Genomic DNA, 27691 nt, shown 5'->3' with positions numbered 1-27691 from the left:
GAGCCTCGTGTCGTTGCACCTTAGGCGGCTATTTTTTCACTGATTTCTCGTCGATTACTGGTGGCACACTTCGTACAGTTCTTTATCTTCATTTGCGGACTTCTCTGTCAGGGTTATTACGCCTTTATTCCGCTGCTTTAATCAATATTTCTATTTGCTTTTGTTCTCCGAGTCTTTCCTTCTTCAATTCACACGATATTGAACGAGAAGATAGTGTTTGTTCTTAGTTATGGATATTGCTATAGGTTCTATTATTTACTCTGTTCTATCTGCTCGCGTACATTCTACATCGTAACTTTTATCGCTGTTTATTTCCAGTTTCCTTCCTTTATCGGATCTTGCCGAAAATTTTCGTAACTCGTCAGGTAGCGTGAAATTCGTTGCAGATATCTACCTGGGGACCTGTTGTGGGAGAGAGGTGTGAAAATATCAGCTCGTTTGCCCGATGACTGGGCAACTTCCTTATTCCCTTTTGTTTTCCTTTATTTTTTCCCGGGCTTCTTTCGCGCTATTATCTCCCTCGCGGCGGCCATCTCGCGACGGCCACCCCGCGGGATCGATTATATTTCTGTTAGAGATTAGAAACGCACCTGTATACCCGGCATCAAAGCCAGTATTAATTATTCCGGCTGCCGCCACGTAATTAATTTCTCGACCGGTCGCGTTTGACCGAAAGGTTTCTGCATTAGAAATTATTTCTTTCTGTCTTTAAGTATTTAAAACGAATTTCATTCGATTCCTCGAAACGAAAGGTAGAAAATTCTTTAAAAAAATAGAATCTTATGCTCTTCCCCTGCGGCGTTCTTCGGATTATTTTCGATACGGTCGTGTTTCTTTATCGTTAAACAATTTCTTCGCTTTTGCATGAATATTATAAAATCGTTATTGACACGAAGATCATCGGAGGAAGTTTTTTCAAACATATTTTCACTGAATTCTTTTAGATAAGAAACCGAAGATACAACGATTAAGAAGCAAAATTATTAAAATGTCACAGGAAAAGGCACGTACTTCTCTTCAAGATCGAATAGCAAGACAACATTTAATAACAACGGGATCGATTAACGACATACCGAATTTTAAAGATTTTTTTTTCGTAAAATATGGAAAACTTGATTCGAGTTTCTCCTCGTATGCACGATTTCTTATCTTCAATTCCGTAACAAAATTTCTCGCAAACCATTGAAACTTTCTTCATTTACTGAAACGAAAACGTAATCGATTCTAAGAATTGGAAAACCGCGATCAGGATTAACGCGCACGATGCACGAGCGTCTGTTCTTCTGACGAAAGAAGCAAAAATCTGGAAGCAGGGTGAAGAAGAAGAAGAGTAGCGATGATCGATTGCGCGATAGTAATTCAAGTATCGAGAGACAGCGTGCATCGAAATCAGGAATCTTGGCGCGGCGTCGTCACCGATTAATAATTACGACATTGTCGCCGCCGCTAAACGCTTTAATCAATGTCATCGGGCCAATTTCCGATCGCCGTTGGCTTCCAGCCTGTCCCCCTCTTCCTCCATCATAGCCGGCTACTCCGCAGGAAATTACGCGGCACGATCGAAACGCAGGCGGAAGTCGCAATTTATCAGTTTCCAGGCTGGACGCCGCGGCCTGCCGGAGATCGCGATTCCGATTTCGCAGGTGTAGACGTGCCTTAACACCAGCCGAAAATCGATCGATTCCAGCTCTCCACACAGAGCTTTGCTCGTCACGATCACGGTGACGCTCGTTTGTTAACGCCAGAACTACCCACGACTAATGTACAAACTTGTACGAAGCAGTTCAAACGACAGAAACGCCATTGTTTGTATTTATGAAAAAATATACTTGGACATTTACATTAGAACACTTTTAAAATGCGAAACAGGTCGAAATTTGAAATCAATCTGAAAATGTGTATAGAGAATACTAGATATTTACAGGAGATGTATATTTAGTAAAAAAGGAAAAATAGAAAAATGGTATACAATGTAAGTAGATATTCTAAACACGTAATAATCGTAAGTGTTGAAAATGTCCTCGCAGAATAGTGTGGCCTTCTAATATAACGAATAAATGACTGTGATTCTGTAATTAAATTAGCAAGGAATTATTCCACTTTCTAAAAATTCATCGTCATATAGCTGTAGATTTTCTATTAAAAAAACGAACCGATTGATTATTTTCCTCACTCTGATAATTCTAGCGTCAAACTAAGCTTCGTATCGTCATTTCAATAGTATGATTTTCGGATGGACAATTCGAAGGATCAGCGAGCCGAGATAAAATAGCGGAATTATTCTATTCGATTAACAAAGAGCAACGAGGTAATTTTTCAATTTTCTGAAACGGTAGTCAAGAGATTACCATTTTTCCCAGGCTAACGATAAGTAACAGACTAACGCCTGCCGCTTACTCGAGAGATCTCGAGAGTTTCGCTCGGCTCTTTCGCATCCGGATAACGAGGTTTACTCTTAACGATTGCGTAGGTGGTTGATAATTATCGTACACGCGGTCGTGTCCCAACCACGTCGGCTCTCGAGCCTGTGTTCCATTTATCTTTCCAACCTCAGCGAGAAAACCATTCGATTCTAATCTAACAATTATGGTTGCATAAATTCAGGATGCATTCTTAACAAACGATTATCCCCCCATCAAGAATTTAACATGAATTTTTCCCCTCCACTTAGAATCTCTGCGCACGAAATTTTCCCTCGTTAATTACACGTTGCATGGGATTTAAGCGTTTTTTAATCGTGCAAAACTCGCGCTGACCTCGATCGATCGATCAACAGCCGCTTTCGCGATTCATGGCACGGAAGAATCAGCGCGATTGGCCGGCGATATTTTCGCGGCAGATCGATGGAATATAAAGAAAAAAGGGAAAAAGGGCGAAACGGGGAGGAAGAGGAGGAGGAAGAAAAGCGTGCACTCGACCTTCCATGCATGCGCATACGTTGGAATATCGCCAGTTCCGCTGGTTTCGAGTGGCCGACGGGTTATTCGAGTGCCTGGTTGCTTGTGCTCGTGAATATTGCCGGCCCTCTTATGCGAAACTCTCGCGAGTGTCTACGATTCAGTGCATCCTACGTGCAGTTTTGCACGGCGGTTGCGTTTCCTGAACAGCAAATGGCCGGCAGCGATGTGTCGTTCAGTCTCTTGATAAAATCTTTCCAACGACTTTCATCTCTGTGGAGCTCCGTGAAAAAAAAATAAACGCCGAACTCGTTTCAGCTGTACTCGTCTAGTTGGCAAAAAATTAATTCAGAAAGAAGGATATCGAAGATGATTTTAAAAAATTCCAGTCCATCGCTAATAAACGTTTTTCTATTCGTCGAATGGACCGTGAAGCTCTCGCAGCAAAATCGTGGCGCCCGCGTTTTAATAACACACTGTCGATAGCTTGTAACAATTCACGAATGATGATAGAGACGTATCACCGCGTATTATCATCGAGAGGCGGAATTCATCGACCACAAAGGGCAGCGCCGTAAAATCGCCCATTTTTATCCGTGACTTATCGAGCCACCGCTCATTGCTCCGACGGCCGAGAAAAACAGCTACACTTGCGCTTGTTCGCCAGGAACGCCCCGCTTGTGTAGCCAAACGAGTTCGTGCGCAGTCGGTGCAACGAGCCTCCCTCGATGCTGCAACGTCATTCTACCGAAGGTGCAAAGATTTTTCACGGAATTGCACGCCGCCTTAAAAGCTCGTTACAATCGGCGATTCCTCAAAGTTCACCGTTGACTTGCGGAATCGTGAAACGACGTGATATTCGTCGAGGTTCGGCAGGACAATGGAAGCAGGCTTGGCCATTTTGAAAGCTACCAGCCGAGAGAAACGAGGAATTAATTAAACATTTAAACGTTTGAGAAAATACATATATATATATATATATACGTTATTACGGTTCAAAAATATGCCACTTTATTGAACATAAATATGTCAACTATTGTAATTTGCTTATTTTCTTATAAAAATCAGCTCATAACTTTTACATAGTTATGAGAAGCACTGCATACTGTAGAGTACTGTACAGGAAATGCTTAAATATGAACACTTGGCCTGAAAATTTACCGTTGTTTCTAAGTCTGGGATTCGTATTGCAGTGCAAATACTCGAGAACGACCTGTCACAGGTGTTAGAATCGTGTACGCGATTTTCTTTCCGAGAACGTTACCCTCTTCAGGGACGGTAGCATCCTCTCCCTTAAGCCTTTTCAGGGCTACAGGTGGCAGCTAAGCCGATTAGATGCAGCGTCAGAGAACAATCTGTTGTTGACGAAACTTAACCCTTACTTTACGCGGGTTCTCCGGATGTCTTAATGCGGATTCTTTGATGATGCAACGAAATGCTGAAAAATTCGGTATAAGTGATATACAAAATATTTCTTTATTCTCGAAATTCCTCGCGTTTCTGGAGATCACGTAAGAAACGATATTTTATTCTATATACTTTTGCATATTACGTGTATTCTGTACACTTGTACAGAAACTTCTATTTCTACTTCAAACTTCCCATACACGAACGTCTACATTCTACGTATGATAACGTTTAACACGCGAAACTCATAGCATCACATGTGGCACGATTCTTGAATCTCTCTGGTGTTATATTGTGTAGGGGTTAAAGTGTTAAAGGAATCCTGAAATATCCGATATAATGATAAAATCCGATACAATAACCCTCGATATAATAATAGAACACGAGCAAATAGGTTAACGATTACACGGTTTGCGAGCAATCGTAGGATTTCACGTTCGTGAAGAGCCGGTCAACAGGTTGTTTCTCGATCGGCCGACTTCCGGTGAGTCTTCTGGAGAGAAAGAGGACTACGAGGGAAGAGAAACGACGCCTCTCAATTGCGAACGATTTAAAGCCGTCATTGGCCCCGACCTCCGTCCCTCTGCAAATGAAAACTTTCTCCGTCTTCTTCTTCCTCTTCTTTCTCTACCTCTCATCTCCCTTTGCTTCTTCTTCTCCTTCATTTTCTTCTTCTTCTTCTTCTTCTTCACCTTCTTCTTACTCGAACGAAGAGTACTCGCGGCTCGGAACTTCTTCGTCTACCCTTTAACTTCTGCTCGGTTTCCTTACTTCCGCGTGCGAGCTGCGGTTCGACGAGCAATTACGTTCTAGAAGTGTTCGGCTCGAAATTCTCACGAGAGAAGCGGCCGAAGTCGCGACGATGCGGTGGCAAAATGCCTCGAGAAAATTACGTGGCAAGCTTCATGGAATTTCTTCTTCTTCCGCGCGTTTAATGTATTATATCGTAAATCCTCGGAAACAGTCTTTAGAAATACATATTCCGTTTGATGCATTTAGCTTACGCAAAAAGATCCAAAAGTAAGAAGAACTGTTCAAACACAGATTAATTTTGTTATCCGTTCGATGATGTGTCGCTATCATGTCGTTCTTAGCCAAAGGGCAATATTTATCATAAGATTACAGTTTTCCTCGTTCACGTACGCTACAACTTCTCTCGATTATTGCTTTAACACATTCTGGAATTCGCATTATCGACCTTCCTATTCTATTTGCTGTTATTTCACGCCAGCTTCCGTTTCAGATTTTCCAGATACATATGAATTCCACCGAATTTTCTTCTCGATCCGTTAGAAAATTTTCCGATTATCCAGGACAACATGAAACTCTTACCTGACCGTTCTTCACGAATGCAAAATTACGCTCGATTAATCGTTCCCTTAACGATTTGGATCGATTACGGTATTTTGTATACAATCAAAAAGCGACCAAATAATTATAAACCAGGGTGCGTTTAAAAAATTCTTCGACACCCGATTCCGAGAATCGATATCGTCGTGCAACGATCGTGTTTTGAAGAGGAACGATGTCAGGACGTTTCAGCGCGATTGCGACATCCACGAAACCCGTACGTGTCCAAAGAGCTCGAGAAGCAGCCGTCGAAGATCGATGTATCTATCTATAATCACGCCGACGAAGGTCGCGGGTGGAAGAGCGAGAGAAAAAAGAAAGAGAAAAGAACGGTAGAGGCGTCTAATCTGTCGGCAGTGATCAGGACCCAGTATCGATGATGAAGTCTCCGGCTTCTTTGAAGTCTGCCGTGCTTCGCAACGGGGGAGCAAGCCGCTCGAATCCCTCGATTCCTCCTGATCCTGATCCTGCACCGGCAGGACCACTCGTTCTGTCCGGGCCCATCAGTTTCGTCTGTCTTAATGCCCGTCAGAAATTAAGGCGAGGGAACGGATCGATCGGAATGCTAATGACATCGATACTTGTCAATATCTCTGGCAGAAAAAAATAAGACGAGTCCTGGAATTTCGGGATAGAAGATTGACGTTTGCCGCCCCTAATATCCGAGGTTCCCTATACACGTCAAACTATTCGAGAATAGGATAAGGTAGGATATTTGTGTCAAGCTAATTAATTTGCCTCGTAATTCGTTACATTTGGCCATAAACGGTTCTGAAGCGATCTGTACTCGACAACGGAAGACCATTTGACTCGTTACTTGTAACGTATATTTCGTTCCATGCGTTCCAGGAACGAAACTCCTCTAAATTTCCTGTCTAATTTGTTTAACATTTGCTGCGTGAGGTTTCAAGGAGAAAGTAGTGGACGATACGTGCCAAGTCGTTATTTTCTTACGATTTCTTTTAGAAATTTGTCCTACGTATTTCAAGCGATCGCTCGTCTCTCTAATAATCTGCCACAATTATACCGATACAAACTTATAAAAAACAGTGGTACATTCGTCGGTCTACCTAGAGAAACATCGACAGAACATTTTCTTTTGCGAAAATTTCCAAGTTGAAAGAGTGTAACAAGGCCTATGGAATTGGCCCGGGATATGGTTTCCAAGATGTTTGTGGCGTTCTTTGCATTCCACCGCAAGCCGACAAGTTTTTCAACTTACATTCCTGCAACTGATCTCGCGACACCGTGAGTGAACTTACAAATCGACCAAGGTATCTTTTATGAGTGGTAGTGGGCTTCGAAGAGTTCAAACGGCTTGTTCATGGAAGCGACGGAAAAAAAGGCAGTAGGTGATCGATTGGGGCAATCCAGTTGGTTGGTGGAAACCTTACGAGTTCCTTCTTTCGTTCCATCCATTCCCCTAGTACCGAGCAGTAACCTTGGCAATGTCCCGACTGTCCTGCGGTGCGCGTTGTCCTATCCCGGTTTGTCTCTTACCCTTGCAAAGGGCTGTACTGCAAGGATACTGCGACCATAACGTGGCCAGGCCGTAGCTAGACAAAGCTACCGACCATAAAAGTGTCCACCCTCGATGCTTGGTTTATGACCACCGTGGCAAGAACACCCAGAGGGACGAGCAGGTAATCGGCAACGACTCTTCGTCTCCTCCATCCCTTCCAAAACTTTTCGTTTTCTTTCGACTTTCTAGCTGTCCTTGTTCGAGTCTCACGTACTATATACCATTCCACGGTATTTTCTCGTTCTAGTCTCAAGCGTGACGACAGGGCACGCCACGCCTACCATCTGTACGGATTTGACTAATTGCCGTTAATCCTGTGCGAAGGATCGTCATTTCGCCCTCACTTGTGTGTAGAATTTTGTCGCCATTTTTCCATTAGCAGACACCGAAATTCTCACGATCGCGTGAACTTATTTTCGGAACGTGCCAATTTTTCATTCGGCTGAACCTTCTAATCACGTTGGATCGCAGACTTTTACTCGTGTTGGTCGAACGGAAATCCAAAGTATCAGCTTTTATTCTTCACTGCCAGGTCATTGACGCCAAAGTAAAGTTTCACTAGTGAATTTTTTCGAAACGATTGAGCTCTCTCATAGGCAGTGCAAAAATAAAATTATCAAAAGTAAAACTACTAACGTCACATCGACCAAGTTCCTTTTATAGAACGTACTATTTCATATAGAATACAACAATTCTAGCAGGTAGGAAAAGGAAAGTACAGTTACCACGAAGGGTATTATGCTAATACGAGAACGGGTCTACATAGCGTTAGGCAACGGGAAGCCTGTGAAATAAACTGCCAATTAGTCGGATCGTTAGAAATCGGCGTAACCTTTCCAAGGTTGGAGAACTGTCTTTATGGGGGTTGGTAAAATTTACCTAAATAAACATCAGTTACTTTTTTTTATTATTTAATTTGTACTTTACAATTTGTCCACCTGGACATCTGGTAAATTTTTCTAAAAGTCTGCGACGATACAAGCTGATGGATAAACGGGTCTAAATTTGTTTTGTTCAGAATACCGGACGGTCTATTTCAGCCATCCGAGGCTGACAAAATCGATTGAAAGTCGATGGGTGTACTATCTGCTAAACCGTAGTGATACTTAGCTGGCCATGAAAGCATCCAAAGACAATGGATTCGGTTAACGAGAGGGTGAAATTATTTTGAATAAAGTGGTACAAACAGGGGACCCTTGAAATTGCAACAGCAACACTCGATCCTGCACCTATAACAGCGCCCTTGCTGAACATAAATTTTCGAACTTTCCTTTACACTTCCCCCGCCTAGCTAGGCTTGTGCAAGAACGGGGACTGGTTGCATCCCAAGCACAGGAATTTACGACGGTACATTTGCATTTCCGGCCTTTCGCGAATCTCGCGTTCGACGCACGCTTTCGAGATCTAAATGGTCGAGAATTCTATAGGCGGCCATTCCTTTTGGCCTGTTGCTGAGTTATAGAATTATAATTTAGCATGTATCCCCGAATTCAGTTGGCTAACCATTACTGCTCGTCAATTCCTTTGAATTACGAACAAACGTTCTTTTAATTTGTTTTTTATGCGTGCGCGCGCGTCGTAATTGGAATTGGCGGACGATAATTTGTTAAGACAGTTTTGTTCAAACTCGTTGTTTCGACGACGATTCACGACGGACGTCGATATCGTATTCGAGCGGAAAACAGAAGTCCCAGCGAAAAACACAAACCGCCACCGATAACGAGTCTGCCCGATTCCGATCGCATGTATAAACCAGTCGGCAACTGGTGCTCGTATCTCGTCCTGAAACTGACGTAACTTTTCCTATTCCCTGCGAACGTCCATCGTATCTCTCGCAGTTGATACGCCACAATTCCCAGGATGTTTCGTATTTGTCTGGACGATTTTCTAGCTATAGACATTTTCTCGCGTTACTTCTGCGATCTGACAGCTCGTACGACCGACTATATCGCGTCAGTTTATCCTATATAATTTAAAGAAAAAGGGGCGACTACAAGGAAAGAATGTAATAGGTCGCGTTTCCTGTTTATCGCTCTCTTCAAAATTTTCTAAATATCGCTGCTCGTCGTAGCATCGCCATATCGAAGATATCAAAGTATCGTTGATTTTCAATTTATCAGTTACAGTTTAAAAGACTTGATCTTAATGCAATCCATCTGTCGAATCACAAACCTACATTGAAATCAGAAAATCAGCGAAACGGATACTAAACAATGCGGATACTAAATTCTCGAACTATGTTATCGTTCTCTCGTTCTTCGAGAATTTACGAAATTAATCTCGATAGCAGCCGAATCGTAACAAATTATCAAACTGGACGATCCCTATGCATGTTTCTCTCGAAAATTCCACGACGACGATAATCGAAACTCTGGTGGACGATGTCGGCCGAATATGGGTCCAGCAACTATCCAGAGGCTAGCGGTGGCTAACTTCCGGCGATCGATATTCGGAGTGGCGATGTACACGGAGGGACAGAGGGAGGCACGAATCACAACGAAGACAGAGAAAGTGAGAAGGAAGGAGAGGGAACGGGACAAACAGAAGGGAAAGAGACGGTGTACCTAATTTTACGCGGACCATTGTATCGGGACGAATCAGATAGACTGTACCGCTGGACGGCGAACAATTCAGCAGCACGGAAAGTGTCCTCATCTGGCTCCTCGGTTGCTCTCTGAAAGCCAAGCATCGTGTTCGCGGGCCAGTTCCATCCGGTATCGTCCTCTCAGACGACGTGAACACGTTATCTGCCTTGTGAAATCGGCCAGATCGGGCTGGATGGACATTGGAAAGTTTACGCTCGTCCGTATCTGGCCACTGGGTGGTTTACAGGCTACGCTGACCAGTTATCGTGTCCGATGCCTTGTTATCGAGTACGTTTTCACGCTTGTCGTTCGATTCTTCCACGCTCGTAACTTTCATCGTCGTAAAAATCACGCGCGTCACTAGAACCGTGAAAAAAACCATTTCACCGCTTCCGTTTGCTCTTTTAGTGGCGAGCTTTGTTCGATAACCACCACCCTCTATCCTACCTCGCTATGATCATATCGTTCTCTTGATTTTCTCCTTCTCTCTCTCTTTTTTTCTATATTCCTTTTATCGTTTCATATTTGAAAATTGAATGCACGTCTAGCTTGTAATACGTAGCTTCTTATTTTGATCTATTCGTCACGTGATTTACGCAATTTACATCAGAGAAGCGATAGAATATTTCTATCATACGCGATCTTTGTTTGCGCAGACATTGCGCGCTGGTCGAGCAAGCAAGCTCCGGAAACGCGAGAATAATTCGCCGCGTTCAAGAGCAGCTGTTTGCCGATCGAAATCGCGGCAAAACCGAGCTATCGGAACCCATTTGCGACATCAATCACGCGAAATGAGTTCTGGTAACAAGTGTTTCAACTAGATTTCTCTTTCACGCGTCGCGTCCAACTATTCCTCCTCACACATCGTACGAACGTGCGTTCAAACTCCATTGAATAGAACACTTCGTTCGTTGCAACCATCCAGAGATATGTAGAAAAGAAAAAAAAAATCGAAAATATCATCCGTGTTCGTATCGCCACTTTTTAACAATATCTCGACACGTGAGTCGCCGTGCTCAATCTTATTTCGTGACAGTATCGAGGTTAAACATTTGCTTTGGAAAGATGAGAAGGCTTCCGGAATGCAAAATGGTGCGCACTGCGGCGTCTAGCAACGACCTGCAACTCGAGGATGCAGAACACAACAACGTTTTGTGCACGTGTAGCTACACGTAGGATCGAGATATTGCGCACGTGCGGTGGTCGCGCGACGCAGAACGAACCGAACGGTGACGTTTCGAGAAACGACAGCTTCCTGGAAGCTATACGTAAGGGGATATCCGCAAGTCGATCGTCGACAAATTTGTTTTACGTTCCTGGCTCGTGGTTGATTCAATGTAAAACTTTGCTTTCGTTACTATTTGATCATTAATTTACAGACGTAAAACCTGCACTCAAAATGTCATGGTTTTAGATTGGTTACGGTATAGGTCGGTGTTCTTCCTTCTTCTTTCTTTGTTTTCTTTAAATATTAAAATAAGATTAAGCTGCTGACTATCACGCTTTGGGCTCGTTCAAAGCTTCCAAATGTCTTTACCATCCTTTCGGTAAAGTCGAGGGACGAAAACTTTAGGCAGATTACTCTTTAGTACTGTTATTTTGCAGAAAGTCGGCTCTATTTGCTCGGGGCCCCGGGGTCGCAAAGCCCGTACCTGCTAAGGTTAGCAGGCCCCCTGAGGGGTAGTTCGTTTTACCGGCATAAGACAGAAATTCTACTTCAAATGTAATGGTTTTTCGTAATTTTCTTGAACGTTGATTTCCTGAATACTTGCAGCGTACGTCGAGATGTCGTTTCTTCCTTTTTGGAGTATTAGGAAGAGTGTTTACGTGAAGTCACTCGTACTTCGAATAAGCAAAGGTAGCTCGTCGTGTATACGACGTACTGCAGTTAAAGTAGTAAAATCTGCGCACGTGGTCTTAATTCGACGATCAAGAAGCGCAGAAACACGACATACTTCGATGGAACAGATGTAAAAGACGGAAGAGGTCGTAACTGTTCAAGTAATTCTAAAGTCTTTAGGACTACTTGCCCTTAAGTAAATGAAATTTTTACCAAATTTTACCCTCAAGATCGTGTTTGGACATCCTTCATGATGTCGTGGCAAGCATCGCAAACTGTATGTTACGAACATTACGTAGAGTTAACGCACGTGCGTTTCTTGTCAGTGGACAGGATGGGAAATCTGCGAACCACCTGGGTACTCTGGTCCCTGTATGTCACACACAAATTTCGGCACATGCGACTAGCATGCGTAACAGATGTTTCCAGTTTCCTATTGCCGGAACGATTTTCATGCTCAAGTTTAATGAACGCTTTAAATACAAACCAACGCTTCAGAGTCGTTCACCGTGTTTCGTGGCAAGCTTCGAGAAATCTTGACATTCTTGAAAAACAACATCGCTTCTTGTTACGATGGAATTTTCCGGAGCTCGACGGTAGCAAGTAGAATAAGTAAAACGGTAGTGGCAAACGAACAGTCGAGTGAAACGGTAGACATTGTATCGTATTACGACGCATTGTATTTTCAGATCATCGTATTGCTATTATTGTCTATACGCAAATGTATGTACGTATCCGTGTAACATTTTCGACTATCGAATGGCTGCTAAAAAGGAGAAAATGGACGATCAGATGAACGTAGGAATTGGATCGGTTTCCATCGGATTTCGTCGCTTTCTCCAGGCGCGATACGCGATATTCGATGCTCGCGAGACACGCACGGGGACCCACACAGGTCCCCCAGCTCCGAGAAATCGTAACTTGGCGTGTTTATCACCGGCAGGCCGTGCACGGTCGGCGTTAGCACGGGGAACGACTTCTTGCGTGGGGCGTTAAAATCATATGGGACTTTTTTAAAAGCCCGCGGCCACAGGGACCTCCCGTCCTGTTTGTCCCCTCCGTTTGCTGTTCTTTCCTACCCACCACCACCCACGTCATCGCGAGCTTCGCAGAAAATCGTGTCGCTACTCTCTGCTCGCCCACAAAATCTTAATAACAATTACGCCAGAATTCTGTTCTACGGATCAAGTTTGCCACCGACAGGCTCGTACGCGGACGTTTATGTACCGTTTTCAGATGGAGTCGAATTCGGGGTGGAATTCGATCAAAATTTTAACGTTCCTCGTCGACGATAGCCGTGTTTCGCAACGTCTTCGTTTATTAACGACAGCCCTGTGTAGGATTATGATCGCGAGCTGCTAACGAGAATCGAGAGCCCACGATGAAATTATTGGAGAGATTTTGTTCACTGGCGATCAGCGATAGGTCATGGACGAAGAAATTGGAGTGAAAGGAAGTGGCGATTAAAGGCGGAGGAAAAGTTCCAGGAAATTTGAGGGGAAGGCCAAGGACGAGCGAGAGAAATAGAAGGACTCTTCGGTCTCATCCTTCTCCACCTTCTCCGTTCGTATCCTCAAGGAGGGCCAAGAGTTCGCGGTGGGGCCGTTCATCAGCGGCAACTTGTCACGCCGCTGGGCATCGGACATAAATTCCACTCCGTAATGTGACAGGTCCTCGCTCCTACCCCCGAGAAAACCATCCTACGGTACTGTGCTACTATCCACCGGGTGTCCTGGAATTTTTTCCTTCACGAATATTCGGACGATTCATGAAAACCTTGGCATCCGAAGGAAATAGCTCGGGGCATTCGACGAATTCTTTACGTTATTCCTTATTAATTTGGTTTCCCTTCTGTCAAATTTCCCCCGCATACAAAGATCCACCGCGTATAAAGATAGAAAAAATAATTCTTGTCCGGTTTATTAAATAATTTTTGCTCGATCAGATTGCGAAAGACACTCGCTACGCTATGGAAGCGCTTCAGAGCGAGTACGCGAGCGTGCAATAATTCGGTCGCAGGATTCGCAGCGTCGACTTTGAATCGATAACGATACCTTGCGGACGGATAATGTCGTCGCTGAGTTTCCAGCAGGAAAGATAGATCAGAGAGAACGAGCGGGTAGCTCGTCGCGACGCTTCCTCCTTTCCGCCGGAACTCGATAGCAATCGGATAGCCACTGTAACGTCCGGCGTAGCCACGGACACGCGCACCTTCCATTTCGATATAAATCAGTCGCGAACAGAAAAGCACGCAGCGCTGATGAAACATTGCGCGGAATCCTCTTCTTGCTTGTTGTCGACGCTTCTTTACATCCTCTCATGATTGATATCGGAATAATGATTATTTTGGTGGAAAATACTCGCTTCTCTCGTTAGAATCCAAAGCTCTATCTTCTATCAAATGCTGCAACGATTTAGATCAACAAAAGCCAGATAAAAACCGATCGAAACTAAATTATTTTTTGGAACGTATGGTAAATTCATAGTCGGCTAATATTCGCAGCGATATACTTTCGCACACTTGAATATGGAACCTGTACCTTCCTTTCTCTTCCGATAAATACAAGCTAAATATTGCTGCACGTATTATTCTCGATCTTCTACCAAAGTTGGCTTACTTTCTAAATCGATTAATAATATTTGATTGTCATGATACTCGAAGATATTTCGAGATATTGTTAGAAACGCGAATAAATGTCTCAATGGAGAATATTATTTTCAACCTTCTTCCAAAGTTATAGGATAGTTCCTAGTTTATTTAATGAACGACATCTTTCCCTCTATACTTTACGATAGTTTGAGAAACTAGCAAAAAGAGGAATGAATTACTCGATCGAAGATAGGCGTCGAAATCTTTGCAAGAAACGGGATCGTCGGGGCGATTTACATAGTAGGACGAAGAAAATATATCCAGGAATCGCGGACACGTGGACGGGAAGGAAAAGGTTGGAGGGAGTAGTGCATAGAACTCCGGTAGCTCTGGTACCAGGTCGCAAAAGCGACTTAATGTCCCCATTTGTCCTGCGGCTCTCCGGAGGCGATTCATCCTCACCCTTTGTGCGTCCGCAGGACATGGCGTCCCATATAAGCGACACACCGTATCACCTCCGCCCATTCCACGCTCGCGCTTTCATCCTGGAAACTGTAACTCGGAAGAAATTAACCGACTGGACGCGCCGTGCTTTTTCGCGGTTGCCTGATTTATTCGTCATGCCGCAGAAACGAATGGGAACGATTCGGATATTCGATGAATATTTGAAAAATTCTTACGAAAATATATACGAGCGTGTTCTCGTTCGACGTTCGTCCTCTCAAAATTATTCAGCGCGTTTTCAACGTGCGGTATTTTAGCGGCTCGTCTCGAATTCGGCGGAACGTCACGGAACACCAACGCACGGCATTTTTTTACGCAACCTTTTTATTCGAATTTTCAATTGAAAATCTTAACGGAGCAATCTGTTAAATGGGCTGAAAGATACGGGACAATTTCAATGGCGTCGTAATTACATTATTTGTTTACCGTTGAGCGGCACCTGTCGTCATAATGGCCGCGGTGGACGTGTCTATTATGCGGCTAGATACGCGTACATTAAGTCGCACCGCGTGGCGAACACGCGAATCGCTCATCAGAAGGATTAGGTCACTAATCTGGCGTTAAGACCCGACACTCATTAGCTCGAGAGACAAATCATTAAGCGTTGGCCGTGGATCGAGCGCCCGTTAGGCGCTAGGTCAACCTGTCGACAGTTGGTAATCGCCTTTAAGCTAATTCCCTTAATAACTTTATCGTCCTTTCGGTCCCTTCACACCGAGATTACCCCTCGCACGCTGCAGTCAAACGGTACAAGCATTTCTTTTTGTCCATCAGCTAGTTAACTCTTCTAATAAATTATTTTAATCTAACGAAGATCCTTGAAATTGGGAAAAAGCTACTTTCTCTAAGAAATCCCGAATTCTAGCTGAAATCGCTTTGAAAAAGAAGAATACTTCACGGAAGGCGATAAAAGATTATCGAGCTCGAATCTTCGAAATCTGCAGCCTCTAAACATCGACGACTTTCGATTGGAGAAAGAGCCGGAAGAAGGAGACACCGTGTATGTCTGAAGGAAAGACTTTTTAAAAAGCAATCAAAGATGATTCAATAATCCGTGAAACGATCGGATGGATCAACCTAAAACCAACGACGGAGAGAAAAACCAGGACGTTGTTTTCGTTGTTGAAAAGAAACCGGCTGGAGAAACCCGGGGACGTTCGAAGCGTGGCGTGGCTGCAACAGGGTTGAAACGAAAGTGAACGGTACATATTAATCTCCGGCGTTACAATGTGGCGAGGTCCGATCTCGGCGTCGTCTCATTCTTCAGCTAGCTCCTCATCGCTCTCTGGACCGAGCCGTGACCAATCCGGAATAAATATTGGCGATTATTAACGTGGCACGCCGCGCGGAGAACAGCCCGGAGATGGACCAGGAGATGCTGCGCGTCTTCGTGAGATGCTTGAGACGTTAAGTGGGCCCATTAGCTACGTTCCTAGGTGGACCGTGGCCCGATGATGGCATTCCTTCGTTGCTCCACGATGCCTCTTGCCACCACCGAATAGATTTCTCTCACGTTGCCACGTGTACCTGCCTCGAAGAATCCGCGTAGACACAGTTCACTAGTTTAACACCCGGTCGATTAGTTTGTTCGTTCAAGATTACGTGATCTTTGATCGATCTGTTTCTATTACGTTGTCCGAATAGTTTCCACTTATATCGCGAATTTCTATGGAATAATGAAATGTTCGAACAAATACTGCCGCGTATTAAAGAGGATTAAAGTGAAACATCCAAAAGTCGTTAATAAAATAGCGAGCTTTTTGTTACACTCTTGGTATTGCAACCCTTCGTGAATATAGAATCAAACGAATAATCGGTTGCTCAATAATTTACATCAGTTGCTACGTTTCGTACGAAACTAGCAGGTGTGCCAACTCTTACTAACGGCGGTACACGTATTTGATTGCTGCAACATATTGCTGTTCGATAGAACACGCATCCACTGTAACCATAGCCTCGATCCGTATAATCTTCGCCTTTCCGTGTATTTCGAATTTCTAAAAAAATAATCGCGAAACAATTAGAAGGGAGAAATCTCCGGCAACCCCTATTCCACATAGTTGTTGGAGGATTAATTGCCTCGGACGTAGCCGCTAATCACGGCGACGTATCGAACTGTACGGGGAACGCGTCCGCATAGACAAACACTATTCAAGCGTACGATCGATCATTCATGAACCCCGTCAGCCAGGAGGGTGTCAAAGGGATAAAGTCGTCATCGTGGATCAACCGGAGAGGAATTCGCTGACTCGGCCCAGAGGTCACCACCGCGGCTCACCAAGGTGACATCTTCATCTTCTCCCTTCTCCGTGAACGCCAAGTCGAAAAGGACCAAAGTTCTTCTTCTCCCTCGCGTCCCTTCAGAACGCGGTAGGATGACTCTGCCGACACGTCTCTTCGACCAGTTTCGATGCGTTACTCTCTTCGAACCGTAGCCCATGCCACAGGGCCCTTTGTCGGCCGATCACGAGACACCTGGACACCGGCATCGGTTATCTTCTTCTTCTTCTGGTTCGGGGTCATCGAAAGGGTATCCTCGATCTCTGGGCTCGAGACGAGCGCGGAGAAACCACGGGCCAGTTAACACCGCGGTGTCACTCTTTGGCCGATCTGTTTGGCCGATGCTTTAGGGCCAGTTAACGCCGAGGCCGGCGCTTCTGATGTCGTCCATCGTCATCCGCTCAAACCAGTTCTTATCGATTCCTTTGGGCTTTCCGGTTAGATGATACTTTAGCAAGTGGATCCCAGGTTGGACGAAGGAAACGCTGTAAATTCGTTTGACCCGCTTCAGAAACGTATTCACGATCGAGTAGCTGGTATTTAATGAGTTTATCGGTTCTTAGAGATGTCTAAACGAGGGATTGTTTCACCAGTACATTGAATTTTCTATACAAATAAACAGAAGCGACCAGTTAAAAACTGTGTGTCCGTGATCGAGCAAATTTTCCCATGCATCATACACATTTACATATATTTCTCAGGCAAATGATCGTATCGTCGATTAAAACGAAATTAACTGCAAACGTGAACTACTCTGTAGGGAAACCTGTCGACTCGAGCGATCCACTAATAAGCAAGATTTTTCGCGTACGCCCTCGTCGAAGTTTATTAAAACGGGAGCAGAAAATGGAGACACGAGATCGTAAATCATTTCGAAACATGTTCACAGCCCCTCTGAGCACGTGCAGGCGAGCGACGGTGCGCTTATTTTCGAAGTTCTTCGGAAGATTAAATTTACACATAGTAGCGCCGTGAAACAATACCGGGACCCGTTTGCACGCTCCTGCAAATATTTGAGTGTCGGTGTTTGCCTTCTATTCGCGGTAGCCAAGGGCCCCGATGTGTACACCGATTCCCCTCTTCCTGATCGATGTTTGCCCCGGCCACTTCGCTTTAATTGCTCGCGAATCGCGTCGTAATGACTGTCGAACGAGCCGGTCTGCACGCGAGATGCGGCTGGGGTGCTGTTGGCACGCCCCACGTTCGCGCGTGTCCTCTACCTTACGGCTCTCTTGCAAGATCCAGCCCAACAGTTTCCTATCTTCCAGGAAGATATCTTATAGGAGATGATCAGTTGTTAAAACCTACGGGTTTCGAGGATTGAAACGAGTAATTTGAGGCGTTCTCGAGGAACGTGTCCGAGGATAGATCTAACGATGCTAACTACGTTTCCCAATGTAGAACTTACGCTGCACGAGGGAGCAGTTTGGAATATTTTGGGGGTAGTTAGAAAATTATGTTGCGTACGTCACCTTCGACCGTGACAAAAAATCGGCATTGTTTTTTATGCTAATTGATGTTCTTTTACCCCTTCTTTCGTGTGTTCTTTAACATTATTTTTTGCCACCACGAAAAACGATCTATGTCTTCGCTTATTGTCGGACGAAGATTGAACGATTCTGCAAAACAGTGTTCGCGATGGTCCCACGATTTCGTGATTTATTCGTGTCCTTCTGCGATATAGTTGCGCATACACTTGCGGCAAATTGCGTAATACGATGAACATTTCGTTGAGAAAAGTTGAAATATTTACACGTTGGACAGAGATCAAAGACATCGCGGTATTGTATCGTTCACCGTGGAAAAGACGAACACGAACAAGGTTCGCTTATGTTACATAGCTTTCGGTTAATTGCCTTTACGATCTCTCTTCCATTCGCGACAACGATTGGCATCGATATGCTTGCACGAAGATCGACGAAATCGTCACAAATATTCGAGCGTGTCTGTAGAATCGCATCGATTACACGAAGACCACGACTCGACAAATTAGAGGGTAATAAAATGAATTTGAAGAGGGTGTGAGGGGAGAAGAATGAAATGAGAAGAAGTAGAGGGGTAGGCGGAAACACAGCGGACGAGTATAACGAGACGATCGACGCTGACTAGGTGGGTAAAAAGTATCGGGAGACGAGAAGTAGGATTAGCAGAAAATAGAGGAGAAATGATGGATCGATGGCGATAAAAACGCGGCGACGAGTAACGTGGTCAGTTATTAATGTAGCTCGACGATGTCACGGCCGATCGAGAATCGACGGAGGTCTGGCCCGGGAAAACGGAGTAAAAACGTGACTGGTAGGTTGGGTGGTTTGGAGATGAGGTCGCTAGCCGGAAGTTCCGTCGCACCGGAATTCATAAAAACTAGCGGCGCGGACCATCGTTCCGCGGACGTTCCTTTCTCCTTCTCTTTTTCCCATGAACCTGTCCCGTTCACAAACCCTCTCTCGACCTATCCAGGGGAGGAGTCGGTTGAAAAGCGTCACAGAAGTGGTGCACGAGGAATAGCACGAAGGAAACTCCGGTCCTCCATGATCCTCCGTTTCCAACAACGAAATTAATTGCCGAGAAGGCAAATTTTTGCCTAACTTCACGTCAGATATGGTCGGGAACTTTTGTGGAAGAATGTCGCGATATTTTTCTACATGAACTATCTTGTTTCGTTTTTATAATTCTACTAGGAAGTAGAACGACATTCGGTTGAAAACAATCCGAAGGCCACAGGTGAAAAACACGACAAGTCGTATTTCCTTCCCATTGAGGAGCAGCAATTTTCAAACTCGATATGTTCCATTAATTTCACGTCGAAACTATCTTCGTATTTGATTTGCGGCTTAAATATCTGTTTCTCGTCCCCTCTTTGAACATTAAAAAATATATGTAACATTTATGTGTTGGTTTAACTTAATTAATAAGTTATTCGTGTAACTTGCGTAGTAATCGTGAATTATCAAAATTAATATATTTTCCACGTCTGATCTTCATACATTAAATGGACGAAAATCATTGCTGTTGTAATTTCTACCGATCTAATTTACCTATATTTCGTCATCTCGAAGCTCGATCTAATACACGTTTACATTTGCTTAGCTATCGTAAAGAAAATATTAGTCGTAACTTTGCACGTGGATACCGCGATTATTCTAATTTTTCGCGTAATTTTTCAAATAATCACAGTTGTATAGAATTCTTATTCGAAGATAAAACTATAGTGCCCTCCATTTCGTTCACGAGGGGAAATGTAAATTTCGCGATCGATCGGTAGTCGTCTCGTCAGGGTCAGAAACGCGAGCTCGAGCGCCGGCCGGCAGGGTAGTAAATAAAAGTCCAGAGTTAATTTTTTTCGAACAATGGACCGGACTGTTGTGGTCGTCGGAGGAGGGTAGACACCCCCGCGTTTTTTTACATCGGTCAGTGCCACCCAACTGGACGCAATCCCGTGTCGCCGTATAAATCGAAAGCTAATGGGATTCATGGCCCAGTCGGTTGCCCACCAAAAAGTCGCCGTCTCCGAAAAGAAAATTTGATTTTTTCCACTGATTTCATACCGATATTTAAAAAATACGAGTTCGTCCTAATATCTGCAGATTTGTGGCATGAAGGATCTTAAATAATCCAACGAAATTTGCCATAATCGCAATTCCTAGTCCTTGAAAATCCTATTATCACCGAATGATTGATAAAGGAGAATTTAAATGACCCAAACAATGAACAGATAATAAGATATCCGACAATCGCAATTTCTAGTACTTTGAAGATGCTATTACCACCAAATTGACAGAGGAGAATTGAAATGATCCAACGAAATATTAAAATTCCTAATCCTTCGAAGATTCTAACGTGTCGAAAGCCAGAACGACGCTTGTAATAAAACTTCCCAAACTCGCGAATTCCGATCTTCAAAAATCCTATTGTCTTCAAATTTTTGGATAGAAGATAAAGACGTGCGCGACCATCCTGCACGCGCATCTATCATTGTGACGACGTGGATTCGAAAAACCGTGCGGCAGCCAGGAACGCGAAGTTCGGTCGGCTCTAATTAACGCGGCCGCGAATCAAAGACGAGGAAAAACGAATAAGATCGTGGGTTAAGCCGAAAACGGCGCGGCAGACGTCATCAAGATGCAACGTTGCTAAGGATCCCGTAATTAGGGGAAGCTGATTTTTCATTTGTCGGGTATCATTGAGGTTCTGCTCATTAGCCGTCGGCGTCGACAGCGTCGGCGTCTACGGTGCGCGCTGCTCGTACCAGCTGAGCATCCGTAGCTGAAGGATGCCTCTGGTTGGTTAGCCTGGCCCCAGTCTGGTTGGTCTTTGGGCTGGCTGATAAAGGCGCATCCTCCTCTCTTCTGCTCTCCTTTTCTCTCCCATCTTCTCAGACTGCTCAGCCGTCTCGTCTCTCGCGTTTATTTGCTCCCTTTTTCCCTTCTGCCTCTCCCTTTCTCGCTCTTGCCTCGTTTTTCTCTGCTCTACTTTTTCTCGTCTCGTGACTTCTTCTGCTCTTCGTGGATCGTGTTCACGGTTCGCCGATAGATTTTTGAAGCTGCCCCTAAATCTGAAGAATTTAGAACCTCGTTTACACGAATAAGTTGATGCTCGGCTCAGCTGTGCTTCTTAGTTAAAATATCTCCTTCATTTTTCAACATACGTTGATATGCTTGACATTTTCCGTGTTCTTTTATCTTTTAGGTCAAGTTATGTAGGCCGTTATGAAATTTTATTAGGATTAAGTATCTTATTCTGATCGATTGAACGAGGAAAAACAAAAATGGCACAAGGATCATCGACATATTTTCGCGGAATATCGTACAATCTCCCAGCTCCATCTTTATTTCCTCTTCTGTTATCGTCTTTGTTCTACTCGTCGATCGTGTTCGTAATAGTTTGATGAATTCCGAGTGGAAACGCTCGCATAGAAATATCGATGAACGTTAAGTGTTCCCTCAGGTTTACCGATCCTTTGGCAGCCGCTGTTCTGACCGCGAATCCCTCTCGATGTTCTCGAAATGTATCAAGAAGAATGATGTACGAGAGATGTTAACGAAGCTGGATCGTTACTCGCTGTCACATCGACGACGCGGCTGTCATGTTCCTCCAGAGGCGAGCATCGGTGCTGAAATTCGACAGGGAACGTAACTCCGATTGGTTCATCAAGCATCTTTCTAATATGTGTCGGTGCGAGAGATGTCAAATAACGAGACGTTACTCGTCAGAAAATTAAGCAGCTCTGAATCGTACTTAGCTTCTGCGGTAAAATTACCTTTCAAAGAGAAATATTCTTTAGATCGCAGAAACGTAACTAACCAGGATGAAGTCATGCTTGTCTCTCACAATGTATAATACAATTCGGTTTTTGGTCTTCTTCGGGATGCGATGTGTTTCCTTTGGAAGAAATTTATTTAATCCGAGTCGTATCGACTGGTTCATTACGGTTTCTTTATAATTCAAAGCTAGTAGATAGCGAACTATTTCACGAATAATAAAACAGTAACGTCGCGTTCCTAATAACGTTTGTTTTCTACGATTACTTTAGAAGATTCTTTATGTCGTCTCCAAAAAAAAAAAAAAACTTGACACTAATTAAAACAAATACGCAATATCCGTTTCCATCGAGCTTCTCCTTTTTTCCTCCATTTAAATAATTTTTACAGTGGCAGAAAATAGCGGTAGCCTGATGGTGGAACGCTCGGACAGCGGAGATAAGAGAAATTTTTACGTTCGTAATATTAACGACAAAGACAGTTTCTATCTAGTTAACTCGTTGGAGCTACGCGATCGACGCCGATTTTTAAGTTCAAACGACGATTTTCCTCGGCACGCACGGTCGTACGCGCCTTCCTTTTACAGAAATTTATTAATATCAATCGGAGATGCTTTGAGATACAAAGAAAGATGGACCGTAATGATTCGGCCGGCACGAGATAGCGAATGATTTCGTGGTTAATAAAGCAGGGACGACGTGACGACGTAACTGTCATTTTCGAATCAATCTGGGCCCCTCGAAGTTGTTTCTCGCGTGGGCGTGAAACGACTTGCGTGGCGTTAAGTAACGAAGCTGGCTCATTACTTCTTCTCGCGTGACGTTCGTGTGCGGGGAGTAAATGAAAGGAGGCGAGGAGAAAAGGAGTTTCTGCCTTGGCTCTCTCGTCTCGTTACGGCCATCCGTCATTTTCACACCTCGACGAAGATCTATAACAAGGACCTCGAACGCGTGCTTGATCCCGCGCGCAAGAAATTTCGAACATTCAAACTTTCCTTTGACAATTGTCCTTGAACTCTCCACGCGCTGTCCTCCTCCTTTGACTTTTATTTATCGCTTACTCGAATCAGATAAAAAAACATACGTATAGATATATATATATATGCAATCGTGCAAGGGAAGCGAGTACGCTGTTAAATATATTATATCGAATCCAGACGTGATATCACTAATTATCACCAGATAACAGTCTCTCGATCACGCTGATTATCCGCAAGGATTCGACTGATCGCTCAGACGTGTTCGTGGTGTGTGTTTCAGGGATTGGAACGCGACGAGCAACGTGCGCGTACAAGAATCCTGGCCAACGTGAGCGTCCTTCGGCACGGCGAACTCGAACCTCTTCAGCACCGAAGGATCAAGCTCCTTGATTGTTTCGCGCCTGACGGTGAGTTCTTTCTTCATCACGAGATTAGATAAGCCGCGGATTTATGCGCTTCCTGTCATCACATTTTCCTCGTTAATTGCATAGGCAAGCTTGTTCCGCGTGACTGATTCTCGAATCGGTTTTGTCTTCGCGATGCTTCCATGCAGCGATTACCATAGCGATAATCGACGGTGATCGATAAAAGCATCGTATCGTTATCATCACTGGATCACTTTTTTCTGGTAACCGTAGGGATTAAAGTATCGTTACTCTTACTATCGATAATAAGAAGAATTAATTCTTTTGATATGAGCTATAATTATTCTTACGTCATTAGAATTATCGGGATATACGATTCCACGATAAATGGGATCGTATGTTCTACTTAAAAAATTATGTCCAACCTATCCTTTTCAAATTATTATCATTGCGTTACTAGAGTAGCTGTTAAAGGAAAAATCCGTATCGATGGAATCGAAAAGTAGCGCTCATTACGAGATAGTACTTAGATGTAGTGTCATACTTATATACTTTTATGTTTAACGTTAACAAAGCTTAATAATAAAATTGATAACGCTGATATCGGTCATCGATAAATTGTTGATATAACGTTACGCAAGTAGATCGTCGAGATTAATCAAAATTACCAAGTCTGGTGAAAAGATAGTTGCCTACGGGACACGTTTCTTCAGCCTGAGAAACGATGGACATCGGGTCGGTCCAACCGAGAAGGCAATTACACGGGAATTAATTGATTCAAGGTGGCAATTGGAACGCCTCAATCGAGATCACCGTGACACATCCACGTTACCTGAATATCTTCGTGCAATCGAACATCTCACCAGCGGACTCTCTAACACCGTGACCGGATTCTCCAAGTCGGATTAAAGTCGCCGATTGAGTGTTTTGGCCCAGTTTCGAATTATACGACGAGTTCGTCCTGTTCGGCTTAGCTAGACGCAGTATCGATCGATTCGCCGATCCAAAATCGGAGAATTTAATTAGCAAAGAATGTAAATTAAGAAGAATTACCGGCGGAGAGAAATATTCGAAGTTAAATTGGAAAAAGGACACCTTCCGTTTCGTTTCGACTTAAACGACCCTTCGTTTCTTCGTTGTTCAAAATTGAATAATTTTTATCGTTACTTATAGCAATTGATAATTCTCGAGCGATTTATAATTAATAGAATTATTCGATCTTTAACGAATCGGTTTCCCTTTGGGCTTGATTAAAAATTAAAACGTTGGACGGGGTTAGAATGACCAGAGAGGTCGGCTCGTAGGATAAGGTGTCATCGTGAATTTTTTCGAAAGGGAAAGCTGGAAGGGTAAGACGAGAATGCGCCTCGTCATTCCACGGATCTTCGTTCGATACCGCAGGAACCTTGAAACGGGCTTCAGGAGCTTCCAGTACAAACGACAGCTATGAAATCGCCGATGATTGCTTCTCTCGATTCATCCCCTTAGCAATTCTCGTTTCCTCGATCCTCTGAAACTGACACGCTCGAAATTTTCGCCTTCAGCTAGAATTTATTGCCTACTCTACAACTGCGAATCCCAGTTGCCACCGGATCGATCTTCCATACGCTTTAAGATGCAGCAAATTTATGTCCGATTAGGTTACGAACCAGCGAGAAAAATTTGACGAAATTTCAAATAAAACGTGTCGTAATTCTCAACGCTCAATTCAAGATAGTCACGTCGACGCAATAATTACTCGTAATCGATTTGCGCGTAACGTCGATCGAAAGCTGAAGTCGCGACGCCGATTTTCCTCGGTGGTGGATTTTCGCTGATTCATGGAAACAACAAGGTCCGAGCAAAGGAACGAGAGCTGCTGGTTCCTCGACAAAGATTGACTCGTCAGAGATGAAACATCTATCCCCCTGTCTCGCTCTTTGCTCCGTAATTCCTCGTGTATACAGGACTAATGGGTTATTTCAGGTAATTAGCCGCAGAGCCCGTTTTCTTCTCCTTCGCTGGCAAAAAGCTACGATCCTGCTTCGCCGCGATTTCGCGCGTTCTCTCCGTACACCTCTCTATTTACGTATACCGAGTCCACTTCTCCACAACCCCCCGACGAATCATCTCTGACCGATTCCTTTCGCGTCGACGTGGTTAATTGCGATACAGCCTGCTCTTTGCCCAGGATATTAAACCGGCCTCGGAGATGTCCCGTGATAAATCGTTGCTCGACCGTGGATTCTCCCTGAAATTTTTTCAGTTCGTAACTCGAGAGAGCCCGCGATCGTTTTTAGTATAAAACAATTTCTGAAACTGGTATCCAAAGTAGAGTTCAATTCCATCGAATTGTCCAATTTTCCTCGCAACTTTCAACGCAAGTTCAAATCGACGTTCCTACGTACTCTGTCGTCAAATTATGAAACGTATTCGAAGAGAAGAAGTGCAAGTACGCCACATTGAGCGACAGCTAATTATCCATAATCGTTAATTACGTGAAATCTGGCAAACGCCGGAGCAAACAGCATCAGAGAAACGATCGTTTCCGGTATAAAATAATTCGCGACGTGTATGCGAATACCAGATCGTTTGATCTCGCCAAATTTTTCAATTGTTTTCCGCAATGATAAAACTATTCCTACACACTTCGTCGACAAATTGTGCGACACATTACAAAGACACGCGAATACATTACAAAGCCAATTAATTGCCGCGATTTAGATTCTAAATTTTGATAAGCAATCGTCGAGACAGATGGTATAGAAATATCGAAGGTTATCGATCGTTTGATACCCCTGAAATAATTTTCGAAACTGCTACCCCGAATAGTAATAATTCTATCGAATCGTCCAACTTCCTTGAGAAACGAAGAAAATCATTTCCATATACTCTGTCGTCAAAATTATTCAACGTATTGATCGAAGAAGCAAGTACAACACCTTGAGGGACAGCCAATTAATTATCGCGACGCGATCTTATGAAATCTAGCAAACAATCGTCCATGTAGACGGTATCGAGTGCGATCGAACCCCATCCTGGACAATGGGCCGAACGTTTATCGAAAGAAACGATCGCGATCCCTGGACGTTTCGCCTAGGGCAGTGTGTAATCGGCCGATTAAGCGCGACCGCGGGTCTCGGGACCCGTGAATTTGGCAATTACGGGCCAGTGCTAATGACGAGCGACCCGACGCGAGGTAAAAAGGTGTCGAAGGTGGCGGAGAAGGCTTGGCACCTTGGAGAAGCCGTCTCTGCCGAGTCACGGCGTGTAACGAACTTGAGCTGGACTCGCCTCCTGCTGCCCCGCTCGGGGCTTCTCCCTTTTATCGACGATGCCAAATCCCGGCTGACCGTTTCCCTGTCACAGGATGAGGCATCATTAACGCCCGATACCTGGCCCGGTTGCCTCGGGAACGAGGTTACACCTTGATTTGTCCATCCTACTCGTTGTTTTGTTTGTAGCCGCGATAGGAGGGCTCCTTTGGTACGATGGCTCGTGGTTCACGATTGGCTGAGTTCGACTCGATGCAATTGTTAAGATTAATCTACTTTGCATCTTTGCGACACGAAAAAGGCGAATGTTTCGCACCGAAGATCAAAAGTAAATTCAGTGAATTAAGAATAAATCGAGATATCCATACGGGCAATACAGGTTTCTTTGGAATTAATTTACTTTCCAGCCATGAGGATCGTAGGTTCTTACGTTGCGATCATCTCGTAACTAATGCAGTTCTTTTCTTCTTCGAAAGTTTCAAACAACGGAATATATCGTAACAGAAATAGAATACGGTTTAAAAGTTAAAATTTAACGGAAAGATCGTCAAAAATTACAATAGCTTAACAAGCGAAATTCTTAAACTCTTACTGGATAAATTTAAAGTTCTTCGAGTTTCGTGCTATTTTATCGTTATTTTTACTTCGAATAATTTTGATCGGAGATAGAACAGTCGTGGACTTATCGAGGAACGATTAAAGACGAGTGGCGAAAACGTTGGTAGCAAAATCGTAGAAGGAGGCTGGGAAGAGCGAAGAGCCGAAGGTGGCTGGTTCGTTAATTACTGATTTTCCTCGGTCCGCGTCACTTTTTAATTGACGCCAGAAATTGAACCAGAGAGCGGGCACATCGCGCTCGA

General features: G+C 44.0%; 1 protein-coding gene across 5 annotated transcripts in view; it reads left to right on the top strand.

The window, feature by feature from the left end:
• Positions 1-27691, top strand: part of LOC122574344 (transcription factor Sox-2-like) — a 116949-nt gene that overhangs the window by 73785 nt on the left and 15473 nt on the right. For 3 of the 5 annotated variants that reach the window (XR_006319010.1, XR_006319008.1, XR_006319009.1), the window contains one exon: positions 23493-23619. The exons of the other annotated variants lie outside the window; for them this stretch is intronic. The gene's annotated coding sequence lies outside the window, so the exon portion shown is untranslated. The remainder of the gene's footprint in view (positions 1-23492; positions 23620-27691) is intronic. 5 annotated transcript variants of the gene reach the window in all.

Source organism: Bombus pyrosoma, linkage group LG13 (genome assembly GCF_014825855.1).
Source record: "Bombus pyrosoma isolate SC7728 linkage group LG13, ASM1482585v1, whole genome shotgun sequence".
Taxonomy (NCBI): Eukaryota; Metazoa; Arthropoda; class Insecta; order Hymenoptera; family Apidae; genus Bombus; species Bombus pyrosoma.
This window is presented reverse-complemented; position numbering and strand designations above follow the sequence as displayed.